The 15,083-nt window shown below is 41.2% G+C and overlaps 2 protein-coding genes across 2 annotated transcripts in view; both read right to left on the reverse strand.

The window, feature by feature from the left end:
- The window catches only part of Maged1 (MAGE family member D1), a 93,304-nt gene extending 81,945 nt beyond the window's left edge, over positions 1–11,359 (reverse strand). Inside the window, exon 1 of the mRNA XM_090326621.1 lies at positions 11,297–11,359. The gene's annotated coding sequence lies outside the window, so the exon portion shown is untranslated. The remainder of the gene's footprint in view (positions 1–11,296) is intronic.
- The window catches only part of LOC150040895 (F-box only protein 17-like), a 63,257-nt gene that overhangs the window by 26,235 nt on the left and 21,939 nt on the right, over positions 1–15,083 (reverse strand).

Raw genomic sequence — 15,083 nt, forward strand, 5'->3', positions numbered from 1 at the left:
GCTACTCAGAAAGCTGAGATCTCAGGACTGAAGTTCAAAGGAAGCCTGGGCAAAAAAGACCATAAGAGCCAGACACGGCGGCTCACATCTCATATCCTAGCTACTCAAGAGGCTGAGATCTGAAGATCATGGTTCAAAGCCAGCCCAGCCTCTAAAGTCCATGAGACTCTTCAATTAATCACTAGAAAACTGGAAGTGGTACTGTGGCTCAAGGAGTAGGGTGGTAGTCTTGAGCTGAAGAGCTTAGGGACAATGCCCAGGCCCAGAGTTCAAGACCCATAACCAAAAAAAAAAAGACCATAAGAGTCTTATTTCCAAATAGTCAGAAAAATAAAGCCTGAAGTGGAGCTCTACCTGAAGTGGTAAAATGTCAATGTCAATATTCAGTGAAAAAGCTAAGAGAGATATAAGGCTGTGAGATCAAGCCCCAGTACTGGTTTGCACATGCCATGCACATAAATCATGCATGCCCACACGCACGCATACACACCCACTCAGAAAAAGTATATAGCTCACATTTTTTTTGCCAGTCCTGGGCTCCAGCTCAGGGCCTGAGCACTGTCATTGGACTTTCTCAAGGTTAGAGCTCTACCACTTGAGCCTCAGCACCACTTCCTGCTTTTTTCTATGTATGTGGTACCGAGGAATCGAACCCGGGTCTTCGTGCATGCTAGGCAAGCACTTTAACCACTGGGTCAAACTCCCGGCCCATAGCTCACATTTATAGAAGCTGAGAATACAACATCAAGAGGTTATACAAATTCAGCAACTTATAAAGACTCTATTAACTACATCACAAGGCAGGCAGCATCATAGTGAGACACTTAAGAGAGAAATGATTACTAGCAAAACAGTAAGCCAGAAAGCAGGAGGGCTAGCACTCTGGTTTTATAAACTAAATTTCACACATAGCCTTAAGAAAAATGTTAGTCTCTCCCTTTCAAGAGCAGTGCCCCCAGTGACTAATCACTATTCACCGGGCCCCTCCAACTCCCATCATCTTCAGATTAGTCTTCCAACACAGGATCCTTAGGAAAACAAACCACCATACAAGAGCATAGCATGGGAGGAGTTTGGCTTAGTGGTAGAGTGCTTGCCTAGCATGCATAAAGACCAGGGTATGATTCCTTGGTATTACATACATAGAAAAAGCCAGAAGTGGTGCTGTGGCTTAAGGGATAGAGTTCTAGCTTTGAAAAAGCCAAGGAGAGTGTTCAGACCCTTAGTTCAAGCCTCCAGACTGAAAAAAAAGCATAGCACAAACTATCCCACTTCCCCCTGGCCATTCTTCCCATCTGGAATATCTCCTTTGTGTTCTCTAGAACACAAATAAACCTGCCTACACTTTTCATTAATTGATATATTTTCACCTCCTGCCCACAAAGATATATGGTTATGTCCTAAGTTTAATTATTCTCCCATAATCCGAAACCCCCAAATACCTAACCTGCTACGCCACAATACTGGTATACCCCCAAACCTGTGTGTAACTTTCTTTTTAGGCAATATGCTAGATGGACAGCTTCAGATAGTTTGGTTCACAACACAGAGAACATTACAATATGATGTAAAAGCCAACAGTATTATTGTAATGTCCAAATGCTAGTACAGAAATAAGACAGCCAGATACTGGTGGCTCATACCTATAATCTTAGCTAGTCAAGAGTCTGAAATGTGAAGAAGAAATAAGAATGGCCTATAGATACATGAAGAAATGCTCAACAACTCTGGCCATAAAATAAATGCAAATCAAAACAACTCTAAGATTCCCCCTCACTTCAGTTAGAATGGCCAGGATCAAAAAATCTAATAACAATAGATGCTGGAGGGGATGTGGCCAGGAGGGATCACTACTACACTGTTGGTGGGAGTGCAAACTCGTTCAACCACTATGGAAAGCAGTATGGCATTTCCTCAAAAGACTAAACATAAAACTCCCCTATGACCCAGCAATTCCACTACTTGGCATTTACCTAATCATCCAGAAACAAGGACATACTAAATCCACCAGCACAATGATGTTCATTGCAGCACTATTTACCACAGCAAAGATATGGAACCAACCCAGATGCCCCTCAGTTGATGAGTGGATCAATAAGATGTGGTATTTATACACAATGGAATTCTGTGCTGCTTTCAGAATGAACAACATTGCCCCATTTGTAAGGAAATGGAAGCCTTAGAAAAAAATCATATTAAGTGACGTAAGCCATACTCAAAGGAACATAGGCTCAACGGTTTCCCTCATTTGTGATAATCAGTAGAAACCATGGGCTCTCCTAGTAGAGATTTACAATAGAACAAAACCTAGATACATAAGGCCATATATTATGATGCTAAATGAAAGGACCTCCAGGATATAGAAACACAATCCATATAATGAGTGATTGTTGTCCTTAATGTACTATGTTATCTCTCATCTCCTTTGCTGTCTCTTGGTTATCTCATATTGTTACAGTATTTCACCTGGTTATCTGATATATTGTAATACGTATATTTGGTTATATGAAGTCTGTTAGGGAAGGGAGGAAAACAAGATGAGTGGCTATGGTGGGGGTAGGGAAATGGGGACCAAGACATGAGAAAGGGTATCAATGTATGTGAAGTAATGTACCTTCTATCTGGCAAATATAATGTAACCCTTCTATTAACTACAATAAAAAATATATGGGAAAAAAAGAGTCTGAGATGTGAGTATCACGGTTTGAAGTCAATCTGGGCAAAAAGTCTGTTCCCATTCTTATCTCCAATTAACCATGCAAAAAATCAAACTTTGGCTCTAGTTATAGAGTGCCTGGCTTGAGCAAATAAAGCTCATGGACAGATGGACAGTGTCAGGCTCTGAGTTCAAGCCCCAGTACTAGAGAGAGAGAAAGAGAGATAGAGAGACAGAGACAGAGACAGAGAGACAGAGACAGAGACAGACAGGGAAACAGAGAGACAGAAAGAGAGGGAGAGACAGAGACAGACAGACAGAAAGAGAGGCAGAGACAGAGAAACAGAGACAAAGAGAGAGACATGGACAGAGAGAGGAAAGAGAGGACTGGGAGTTTAGCCTAGTGATAGAGTGCTTGCCTAGCATGCACGAAGACCAGGGTTCGAGTCCTTTGGTACCACATACATAGAAAAATGCCGGAAGTGGTGATGAGGCTCAAATGATAGAGCTCTAGCCTTGAGAAAGTCCAAGGACAGTGCTCAGGCCCTCAGCTCAAGCCCAGGACTGGCAAAAAAAAGAGAGACGGACAGAGAGACAGCGACAAAAAGGAAGACAGATGAGAGAGAGAGAGAGAGAGAGAGAGAGAGAGAGAGAGAGAGAGAGAGAGAGAGAGAGAGAGAGAGATAAAGGGAAAGGGAAGGAAGGTGGAAAGAGAGAGAAAGAAAAAAGGAAAGAAAATAAGAGAAAGCAAGGGGGAAAAAGAAAGGGAGAAATGAAAGAAGGAGAGGAAAGAATGAAAGGAAGCAAAGAAGAGAGAGAAAAATCATGATTCCTGGAATGCCTTTGAGTTATGAATACATGGAGATATTTTACACTCAATACTTGCAGAGATTACAAAACATATTACAAAGTAGTAAAAAAAAAGCAGTGAGCTAAAACTTGAGCACTCCTTATTTTAAATATTTTGGGGGAGTGAGGAAGCAGAGGTTGTGCTGGTCTTGAGCCCTGAATTCAATACCTGGGCATTGCCCCCTGGGCTTTTTATGCACAAAACTAGTGTTCTACCAGTTAATATAGCTCCACTTTCAGTTTTTTTGAAATACACTGGAGATAAGAGTCTAATGGACTTTCCTGCATGAGCTAGCTTTGAACCACAATCCTCAGATCTTAGCTTCCTGAGTAGCTAGGATTACAGGCAAGATTAACCAGCTCCTGATTTTAAATGTGTTTTAGTTTTAATAAAATAACTAAAAATACAGTTAGGTATATGAAGTATATTATATGTAAATTTTTCCAGTACTAGTGATCAAACACAGGACCCCATTTGTGCCAGGCAAGTGCTCTACCATTTGAGCTACTCCCCTATTAATAAGTCTTACATAAATTTTTGCTGAATTCATAGTTAAATAAAGAAATGAAGACTACTTTTAGTTGGTTTTCAATGACAAAGTTGTGGAATCATTCAACTGTATTAAATGTAGCATAGAAAAGTGAAGAAAAACGGGCTGAGTAAACTAGATGTGCTGGCATATACTTAACTTGGAAGACAAATCAGGAAGATTGTGGTCTGAGACCAATCTGGGAAAAAAAAAAGTTAAAACCTCATCTCAACCAATAAACAGATATGGCAGTGCATACTTGTATATAGGTTGCCTTGTGAGAGGATGGTCATCCAAAGTCTACCTCAGACAAAAAATTAACACTATATCCAAACAAACAACTGGAGATAAAACTGTAAAGGTAACTCAAGTGATAGCATTCCTGCCTAGCAAGCATGGGCCCCAAATTCAAATCCCAGTTATAAACAAATGAAAAGGCTAAAAACTAACAATTCCCAGAGCACTTCCATCTGAATTTCATTTTTCAAATATTCACTGAGGAAAGAAATAGTTCCTTGAAAAGGGGCTAATTCCTGGACTAAGTTAGGGAAAGAAAATGAGGAGACTAAAATTTCTCATGCCAGAATGCAAGGAAGCCAACAAGGACTAACCAGAATATGTAAAAGAATACAAAAGCCAAACAGAAAGGACACCTAATTCTAAAACAAGAGCAAGATGGGGCTGGGAATTTGGCCTAGTTGGTAGAGTTCTTGCCTACCATGCACAAAGACCCGGGTTTGATTCCTTAGTACCACATACATAGAAAAAAAGCTGGAAGTGGTGCTGAGGCTCAAGTGGTAGAGCTATGGCCTTGAGAAAATCCAAGGACAGTGCTCAGGCCCTGAGCTCAAGCCCAGGATTGGAAAAAAAACAAAGGCAAGAAGAAATACATTGCACTGCCTGAAAAGTATTTTCCTTGAAAATAACTGAAACTAAATCTAAGGCAACTTCTAGCTGTAAATGCCAAGGGATAGAAAATATGTGATCTTGAGGAAACAGTCACTCAAATCTAGAGTATGAGGGGAGTGTGGCGGGGGAGGGAAATCGGTACCAAGACATGTGAAAGGGTATCAATGTATGTGAATTAATGCACCTTCTATCTGGCAAATATCATGTAACCCTTTTACTAATTACAATTAAAAAATGCAAAAAAAAAATCTAGAGTATGAGTTAGGACTAATGGCTTACTTTCTCTAAGTAATCAGTTCAGAGCTAGGAAGGTGATGGATGCTTGCAATCCCAGCTCTGGACAGGCTGAGGCAGGAGGATGGTGACTTTGGGGCCAGCTTCGGCTTACATCATCAAGTCCCAGGGCTGCTTTGAGTTATAGAGAGAGAGTCCTTTTAAAGACTCTGTAGGGGGCCAAGAGTGTGGCCTAGTGGTAGAGTGATTGCCTAGCATACACCAAGCCCTAGGTTAGATTCCCTGGTACCACATACATGGAAAAAAATGGAATAGGTGCTGTGGCTCAGTGGTAGAGCAGTAGCCTTGAGAAAACACAAGGACATTGCATATGCCCAGTTCAAGCCCAAAGACTGGCAAAAGAAAAGGCTATGTAGGGTATTATAGGAAAAGTAAAGCAACCCAGGCAATAATCATCCCTTGTTAGTACAATGAGCTAACAAAGCTACTATAAAAAGATATCTATTTTTATACTGGTACTAGGCTTGAACTTAGGACCTCTCAATCTCCCTTAGCTTTTTCACTGAAGGCAGAGACTCTACCACTTGAGCCACAACTTCACTTCTAACACTTTTAGTGATTAAATGGAGATAAGACTCTCAGGGTCTTTCCTGCTGGGGCTGGCTTGAAACCACAACCCTTCCATCTTAGACTCCTGAGTAGCTAGGATTACAGGATTGAGCCACCAGTGCCTGGCAGAACTGATAGTTTTAAAAACTGACAAATGTCCATTATTTAAGCATTGATAATTGTTAAATTGTCAACATTGTTCCTTAAAAAAACATTAAAATACTGAATCTTCTACTAAGAAATAAAACCACACAACTACAACCATTTGAACTTTAAGGAAAAAAAGCCTAATATACTAAAAACAAAAAAGACTGTCTCAAACAAGTAGCATTGGAAAACTGGCTAATTGCATGCCAATGACTGAAATTAGACTCATCTCTCTTACTGTGTACAAATACCAACTCCAAGTGAATCAAAAACCTTAATGCAAGAAAGATCTGAAATTTTAGAACTATTGCAAGAAAATAAGAAAAACCCTAGAAGATATAGCTACATAATTATTTTCCAATAATTCAGCAAATAAGAGCAGGCATAGATGTACGTGGCTGCATAAAATTTAAACATTTGGCCTAGTGGTAGAGTGCTTGACTAGCATGCATGGAGACCCGGGTTCAATTCCTTTGTACCACATACACAGAAAAGGCCAGATGTGGTGCTGTGGCTCAAGGGGTAGAGAGCTCTAGCCTTGAGAAAGCCCAAGGACAGTGTTCAGGCTCTGAGTTCATGCCCCCGGACTGGCAAAAAAAAGTTATTTTTTTCCTTGGAAGACAATGCTCATATCTGTAATCCTAGATATACAGGAGGCTGAGATTCAAGGCTAAATGTACAAAGCCAGCCTTGGCAGACAAATCCAGTGATATCTTATATCCAATTAATCAAGTGATTAATCAAGTGATGGTTCAAGTGATAGAGCACTAACCTTGAGCAGAAAAGCCCAAACAAGGGCTTGGTACTGGCCCAAAATAGTTCTACATATCAAAATAAACAATTATCAGAATCAAGAAACAACTAGCAAAATGGAAGAAAATCCTTGACATCTATGTATGCATAAAACCTATGGATAAAAGATTAATACTCAGCCATACGCTATGGAATTTAAGTTGATTGTGCTTAATGAATGCCACACAGAAAAGTAAGCAATTAGGGGACAAGAAGGTTGGAGGGCAGAACGAATGTAGGAAACAGTGTAAAAAAGTAATGTCAAGGAAATGGCCCTGTTGCTCAAATGGTAGAGTGCTAGCCTTGAGCAAAAGAAGCTTGGGGACAGCACCCAGGCCACTGAATTCAAGCCCCAGAACTGGCAAAAAAATCATTCAATATTGTATATATGTTTATTTGTTTATTGGAAATAGGATAGGGAAGGGGGTAAAACAAGATGGGGGGTGTGAGGAAAGACATGGGTACAAAAACATGAGAAAAGGTAACAATGTTTGTGAAGTAATGCACCGTCTATCGAGCGAATATAATGTAACCCTTCTATTAATTTCAATAAAAAATCATTGAGTAATATTTCAAGTCCAGGTGCTGGTGGCTCATACTTGTAAACCTAGCTACTCACGAGACTGATATCTGAGGATCATGGTTCAAAGTCAGCTGGAACACTAAAGTCCATGAGACTCTTATCTCCAATTAAACACCAGAAAACAGTTAGTGGCACTGTGGCTCAAAGTGGCAGAGCCATAGCCTTGAGCTGAAGAGCTCAGGGACAACACCCAGACCCAGATTTCAAATCCTATGACTCAGAAAACAACAATAACAAAAAGAGCTCCTACAGCTGGGCACTGGTGGCTCACTCCTATAACCCCAGCTACTCATGAGGTTGAGAACTGGAAGTCAGCTCAATCAGGAAAGTCATAAGATTCTTATCTCCAATAAGCTATTCCAAAAAAGCCAGAAAAATGAGTTGTGGCTCAAGTGGTAGAATGTTAGCATAAGCTCAGAGACAGTACCCACGTCCTGAGCCCAGACAGTAAAATTCATAAAATTCTTATGTCCAATTAACCAGCCAAAGCCAGAAGTGGACCTGTGTCTCAAGTGATTGAGCATTATTCCTGAGTTCCAGCCCTAGTACGTAGTACAGACCCAGAAAAAGAACAGCTGACAAGATTTAACCTAATTATGTACATAGCCTATGAGTCAGCACCTATCACCAAACAACATACAAAAGAATCTTCACAGTACAATTTTCAAAATCAAAATAAAGGAAATCATATTGCTCATCTACAATAAATAGGATATTCTGTTGCATACTGATATGAAATACTATATATAATGAAAATAAAGGAATTATTACCAGGCCAAATATCATGAATTCCAAAAAACTCTTAAGTCAAAGAACAAAGACTATAAGAAGTATGCTCATATTTTTATAAGGTAAACAATGGCAAATTACTCAGGTGCTGGTGCCTCACATCTGTAATCTTTGCTACTCAGAAGGCTAAGATCTGAGACCACAATAATGCACACCACAAGAAATCCTGTGAGACTCTTATCTCCAATTAACCACCCCACCCCCCAAAAAATCTGGAAGTGGAGCTATGGCTTAGGGATGGTGCGCAGGCCCTAAACTCAATCCCAAGTATTGGCTCATGCACATACTGGGATAATTCCCAGTTACATTGTTAAGAGGTTAGGAATACACTCAAGGCCTTTCAGATGTTGACTGAGTTCCATTTCTTTCTGTATCTGTGTGTGTGTGTGTGTGTGTGTGTGTGTGTGCGCGCGTGCGCGCGCGTGTACAAATATGTTTGTGTGTAAGAGACAGAAACAGAGAGAGAGAAAGAGACAGAGAGACACAGAGAAGGATTACTTGAGCTTGAACTCAGGGCCTAGGCACTATCACATATTTTTTCACTTGACTGAAAAAAGATTCTTGATTTCAAGAATCTCATGGACTTTCCTGCTAGGTTGACTCCAAGCCACAATCTTCATATCTAATCTCATGAGTAGCTAGGATAATAGGTATGTGTAATCATTGACTGGAATGTTCCAATTCTTAATCTCTATATTACTTACAATAATGTGTTTATTTAGCTAAAGTGAACAGTACACTTAGAATATATACACATTTCTGCAAGGTATTTTACTTAAAACAATGTTTGCATCTGGGTGCTGGTGGCTCATGCCTGTAATCCTAGCTACTCAGGAGGCTGAGATCTGAGGATCTCAGTCTGTGAGGATCTGAGTCTGTGAGACTCTTTTCTCCAATTAACTATCAGAAAAGGCACTGTGGCTCACGTGGTAGAGTGCTAACCTTGAGCTGAAGAGCTCAGGGAGAATTCCCAGGCCCAGAGTTCAAGCCCCATGACCAACAAAAATGAAAGTCATCATATCCAGTTGTATTGGTGGATATAATTCTACACTTTGAAGCAAATTGGAAGCCAACCTGGGCTACATAGCAAACCTAGCCTCCCAGACTCCTCAAAAACAGTAACAAAAGGGCCAGGAGTTTGACCTAGTGGTAGAGTGCTTGCCTAGCATGCACGAAGACCAGGGTTTGATTTCTCAGTACCACATACCTAGAAAAAAGCAGGAAGTGATGCTGAGACTCAAGTGGTAGAGCTTTAGCCTTGAGAAAGTCCAACGACAGTGTTCAGTTCCTGAGCTCAAGCCCAAGACTGGCAAATATAAAATAAAATAGTAACAAAAGATTCATCATGCCTTTAGTGGTTAATAACTAGGAATTATTCAAGCAACTAATATAATTTTTAAAAATTAAGATTTTTTTAAAGCTTATCTATGGAGTAGGGACAGGACAGTGCTTTCCTATCAAGTGGAAGGCCCAGAGTTCAAACACTAGTAGAGGAAAAGAGATTTTTTAAAAACATTTACAGCTTGGAAGTGGTGTTGTGGCTCAAGTGGTAGAGTGGTAGCTTTGAGCTGAAGAGCTTAGGGACAGCACCCAGGCCCATAGTTCAAACCTCATGACCAACCAAAAAAAATAGAGCTTATCTCTTAGAGAAAGCATTAAATATTTTCAAATTTACTTACTATACCAAATAATTATGAACAAAATTTATGAACAGTCGGTGATAAGACATACAGCAGCGGTAAGAATATAAGCCAATATATAAATACAGAATAGCATACAATGCAGCAGCAACAAATGGGACAAGGAGATTGGAATAGGTAACGTTCTTAGAGAGGTGACTGGAAACTAGAATTTCATTGAAATGGTTGTAAGAAGCCCTCCAGGAGAAAGAAAATGAGGAATTAATACTGAGGAATTTAACTTGATTACAATGCTTAATGAATGCCACACAGAACAGCAGTTAGAGGACAAGGGGGTTAGAGTATAGAAGGAATGTAGGAAACAGTCTGAACAAGAAATGCCAAGACCATAACACATTTATGTCTGATTTTCCCATTAATATCTGCATAACTAATGCCTGCACGTCCTTCAGGTCTTAGTTCAGATTTAACTTGAACATTAAGCCCTCTTTGGGCGTGAAAAACCCTAAAGCCTAAATTGGTAATTAAATAAATTGTGATCACAAACATACTCTCAAAAGTAAAGCACATGATAACATATGGAGCATAAGAACAATAGTTAACATTTAAATACTTGAAAATATCTGAAAAAATACTTGCTGGCATTAAAGGCGACCATAAAAGAATTTACACAATAAATTAACCCATATGAAGTAATTCATTTATGATCAGATGCCATTTGAGCAGAACATTTCTCCCCTGAAAAGATTTTACGCTGGATGGAAAAGGCTCTACACTCTGAAGCAGAAACCAGATTAGGAGAAAATCCAGTTTGCTTTGCCTTCCCTCCCTGCCTCCATCCACCATCATCCCAGCATATGCCAGAAATTTGGAAATCTGGTTCTAGGCCAGCATAAGAAAAGAAATGAAACAACTAGAAGGCAGAAACCGTTGCAATGATTGCTAAAGGATTTTGTTTAAAGTAACGAATGCGATAAACCCCTATAACATCTATGCTCCTAAAATGACCTTCTTAGTTCACTGTTACAGAAGCTTCTTTGTTCATTAAAATAAGAAAAGGCAAACAAAAACAAATCATAATCATGGCTTTGAAGTTGCTCAAGCTTTGGGAGAAAATGCATGATTCTCTGGCTGGGAGAGGAGTGAAAGCAGCTAGGGAGTAAAGTATTAGTGCTTGGAGAAGGGAGGGGGAAGGAAGAACGAGTTGTGGACGGCGCTTGCTAAGTCTGCAGGGCAAAAATGTGCCCAGTGAAAAGAGGGAATGAGCAATCTGAAAGGAAAAATGCAGGCTCAAGAGAGAAGACGCATAATCACGCGTGTAGGGGTTAAAAGGACAGCAGGAGGGAAGAGGAGGGGGGAGTGGGTGTGGTCGTCCACGTCTATGGTCGTCCATGTCTAAAGGACCGCAGTCATGGTCGCCGGGAACATCTTAAAATGTGTGACAAGACAACGACGAATTCTTATCCTGTACACTCCCAGGTTAAGGCAAGAAGGAAAACCTCCCTGGAGTGTACTGAGATTGTCTGATGAAAATTACCTGTTCCCTGTTTGCACTCACCTTGGCGAAGAAAGTAGAGACTGCGGCGTGGCCAGTGATCACTGCTCTTTTGTTAGGCGGAAGCTTCAGCTTCTGCAGCTCCCACCCTCCGAACAACTTCCTGTGCCTCGTGGGCCAGATCTGCGGATGCTTTAATCTCATTGGTTGCCTTACCGGATCCAAAACGGCTTAGCAATGTGAACAGCTTGGGAAAGGGAATTCTAGTTGTAGTCAATTCAGGTACTGCAGTATCTAGTCCAAACATATGTACAATTTGCAACCTAACCTTAATTAGCCTTAGAAATATCTCCCATCGGGAGAAAAAACGCAGGAGGGGGTAATGATGTTTGAGAAGAAATGTATTTACTACCTTAAGCATATAACTGTAACCCCTCTTGTACATCACCCTGACAAGAAAGTTGAATTAAAAAAAGAGGAGGTCCAGGAGGGGAATTTATTGGGGGGGGCATGTTACCTGGAAGAGGGAGAGGGCATAGAGAGGGATGGGCAGTCGTGCAATACAGTAGCTAGGAGAGAGGGGGATGGGATAGGAGGAAAGAGTGGGGGGGAGGAGAAGTGGATGGGGAAGGGGGAAGGAAGCCAGGCAGAATGTACGGTCAGGTGGGAGGGGAGACTGGGTGGGTGGAGGAGGGGTGGGTCCATCTGCTGCAGGGCAGGGCTGAGTTACAAGCATCCCCAGGGGAAATACAAAGGCCCTGGCTGAGGACCCCAAGTGAGTGAATATAACTAACATTCCCACCTGCTCGCTCCATTCACCTGGTCTCTCCTGACCTCACTTTCTTCACGGCTCTCTCTCTCTCTCTCTCTCTCTCTCTCTCTCTCTCTCTCTCTCTCTCTCTCTCTCTCTCTCTCTCTCTCTCTCTCTCTCTCTCTCTCTCTCTCTCTCTCCCTCCCTCCCTCCCTCCCTCCCTCCCTCTCTCCCTCCCTCTCTCTCTACCTTCTTCCCCCCTCTTTCTTCCTCCCCCTCCACTGCATGACTGCCATCCCTGTCTATTCTCTCTCCCTCTCCCGCGTGTCACAGCTCTCCTAATTATCTCCTTTATTCTCCTCCTGGCCTGCCTCTTCGTGGTCTTGAGCAATAGTTTGCTTACATACTCTTTTATTTCAATCTTTAAAAAAAATCTTAGCAGGGTGCAGGCTATAATCCTATGGAAGTTCAGTGAGATCCTTATCTACAATTAACCCACAGAAACCTGGAAATGTAGTTCTGACTAGCCTTGGGTTGGGGGTGCGGGATGCGCAGGGATAAAGCCCAGGACCTGATTTCAAATCCTACTATCACTGCACTGAGGCAAGGTTTAGGAACTCTTCACTTAGGGTCCTTGACTTTGAAAGCAGAATAAGAATTTCTGGACAAGTCACTATGGTAAGAAAAGTTGGCAGGGCTTTATTGAGTAAATAAACAAACAGGCAACCAGGCAAAGAGAGAAAAAGCAGACTTACAGAAGGGCAGGGGCACACTCTAAATGAGTATAGGGAGATAGAGAAGCACTCAGTTTCTTGGGCTGCTGGGGAATTTATAGGGTAAAGGCAGGGGGTCTGGCTTCACTGTTATGCAAAGATAGGTACAACCCTCAGCAAGCAATGCATTCTGTTGTCTCTTTTTGGAGCAAACATAGCACTTCTAAATACCATAATCTTGAGTTGCCTTCACATGCCTCTGTTTCCTTAAGATTTCCTGCTTCATTTCCCCTAAAAGGACTTTTGTTCCCTTAATCTTAAGGAAGGTATATGAAGGAATATCTCCTGTATTTGTTGTAAGCTGACTGTACCTCATTTCCCTAGCTTATTCAGGTTCATTTCCCTGAAAATGACTTTGTTCCCTTAATTTTAAGGGAAGTGGATGGACAAGCTTTAAACGTGGCACTTGGATATTTGAATCCCTGGCAGCCAGTTAGCATACCTCATTTTCTCTAGGATATCCTGTGTCAATTACAGTTTTATAATCAGTGAGACAAATCTAACCTAGTCTTTTAGTACTATTTTCCAACTTACTGTAATATGATTCTGCTGTTCCTAGCAGAGAGGGCCTTTTTGCTCACTTGCCCAGTATTGGGCTACTTGAAGAATGCTGGGGCAAATTGCAAAAATGAGTTTTTCATTTAACCCCAGGAAATATTAATCAGAAAAGAATAACTTCTTACCACAACAGAAGCTTTTATAAATATAGAGAAATATGAAGAAATGCCAATTAAAATTTGAAACTGTATTAAACCATCCAGGTCATTGGCTTAAGTCCTTTGATCTTGCACAGAAGTCTCAATTCTTTTTTAATATATTTTTATTGTAATTAATAAAAGTGTTACATGATATTTGCTAGATAGAAGGTGCATTAATTCACATACATTGATACCCTTTCACATGTCTTGGTACCCATTATCCTCCCCCCACCCACCACCCACCCAGAAATCTCAATTCTTTTAGAGCTTCACAGGTATAGCAGTCCTGTGGGTCTGTGGGTCTAGATGAATCTGAAACCTGGAATTTAGGATTGAAGAGCTATCCAAGTAGAAATGTCAGACAATTTTACAGATGTGTTGAGAAGAACAATATAAGGTTCCTTCCACCTAGGTAGAAGTTTATCCAGGGGCCAGGAGCATGGGCTAGTGGTAGAGTGCTTGCCTACCATGCACGAAGTCCATGCATGAAGAGGTAGAGCGCTAGCCTTGAGGAATGCCCAAGGAATGTACTCAAGCCCTGAGTCCAAGCCCTAGGACTGGCAAATTAAAAAAAAGTTTATATGAAGAAATTTGGGCTCAGAATGGATTATAGCAATTTTTGTAGACCAGTGAAGCTTGTTTAGCACTGGAGTCTGTGAAGGCATTTTCCTAGCTTACCAGGGAACCTGACCTTTGGTGACCCTTACAATGTTTAACAGCTACCTATGCAGGTCTCCAGACAGCTTTTAACGGGCAAGATCTCAGGTCTATGCTTTTTTAGTTACAATGACAAGAAAGCAAATTTAGAGTTTGTACAGATACATATTAAGATCTCTCTACATGAATCTGTGAGATCTATTAAGCCCAAATGACTCCAGAAGTTTTTTGACTTACTAACATCCCATGTTTATCCTGACCAGATGAATTTATGTGGCCAGTGCCAGATCAATATTTATAACCAATTAGGGTCTTAAGCCTATAGATATAGGGGTCCAGGATTTATTTTAGTTTTTTGCCAGTCCTGGGGCTTAAACTCAGGGCCTAATCACTGTCCTTTGGCTTTTTCCTCAAGGCTAGCACTCTACCACCTGAGCCACAGCACCACTTCTGGCTTTTCTACATATGTGGTGCCGAGGAATCGAACCTGGGTATTCATGCATGCTAGACAAGCACTCTACCACTAGGCCAAACTCCCACCCCCAGGTCTAGGGTTTTAATTTCAGATTATCCCTCTTTTGACAACCTTAGCTTCTTTACTACCCACTATAAGAGATAACTGTTACACAAGGGAGTAAGTTCCTGCCCAATTACAAAGTAGGTAGGATGGGCATTAGAAAGGATGCTTACAAACTATTTTTCTGTGACCTCCTGGCTCTGATTAATTTTGAAGGGTCAAGTGACTCCAGCATCTGACACCATCTCTGCTATCTCAGCAGTACCCTTTTTTTTTTGGTTGGTCATGGGACTTGAACTCTGGGCCTGTGCACTGTCCCTGAGTTCTTCATCTCAAGGCTACTGCCCTACCCCTTGAGCCACAGCATCACTTCAGGTTTTCTGGTGGTTAATTGAAGAGTTTCAGGGGCTCTCATGCCTGGGCTGGCTTGGTGTGAGCCACTGGCACCTGGAAG

The sequence above is a fragment of the Megascapheus bottae genome, chromosome X (genome assembly GCF_031878675.1).
Source record: "Megascapheus bottae isolate mThoBot1 chromosome X, mThoBot2.hap1, whole genome shotgun sequence".
Classification (NCBI taxonomy): Eukaryota; Metazoa; Chordata; class Mammalia; order Rodentia; family Geomyidae; genus Megascapheus; species Megascapheus bottae.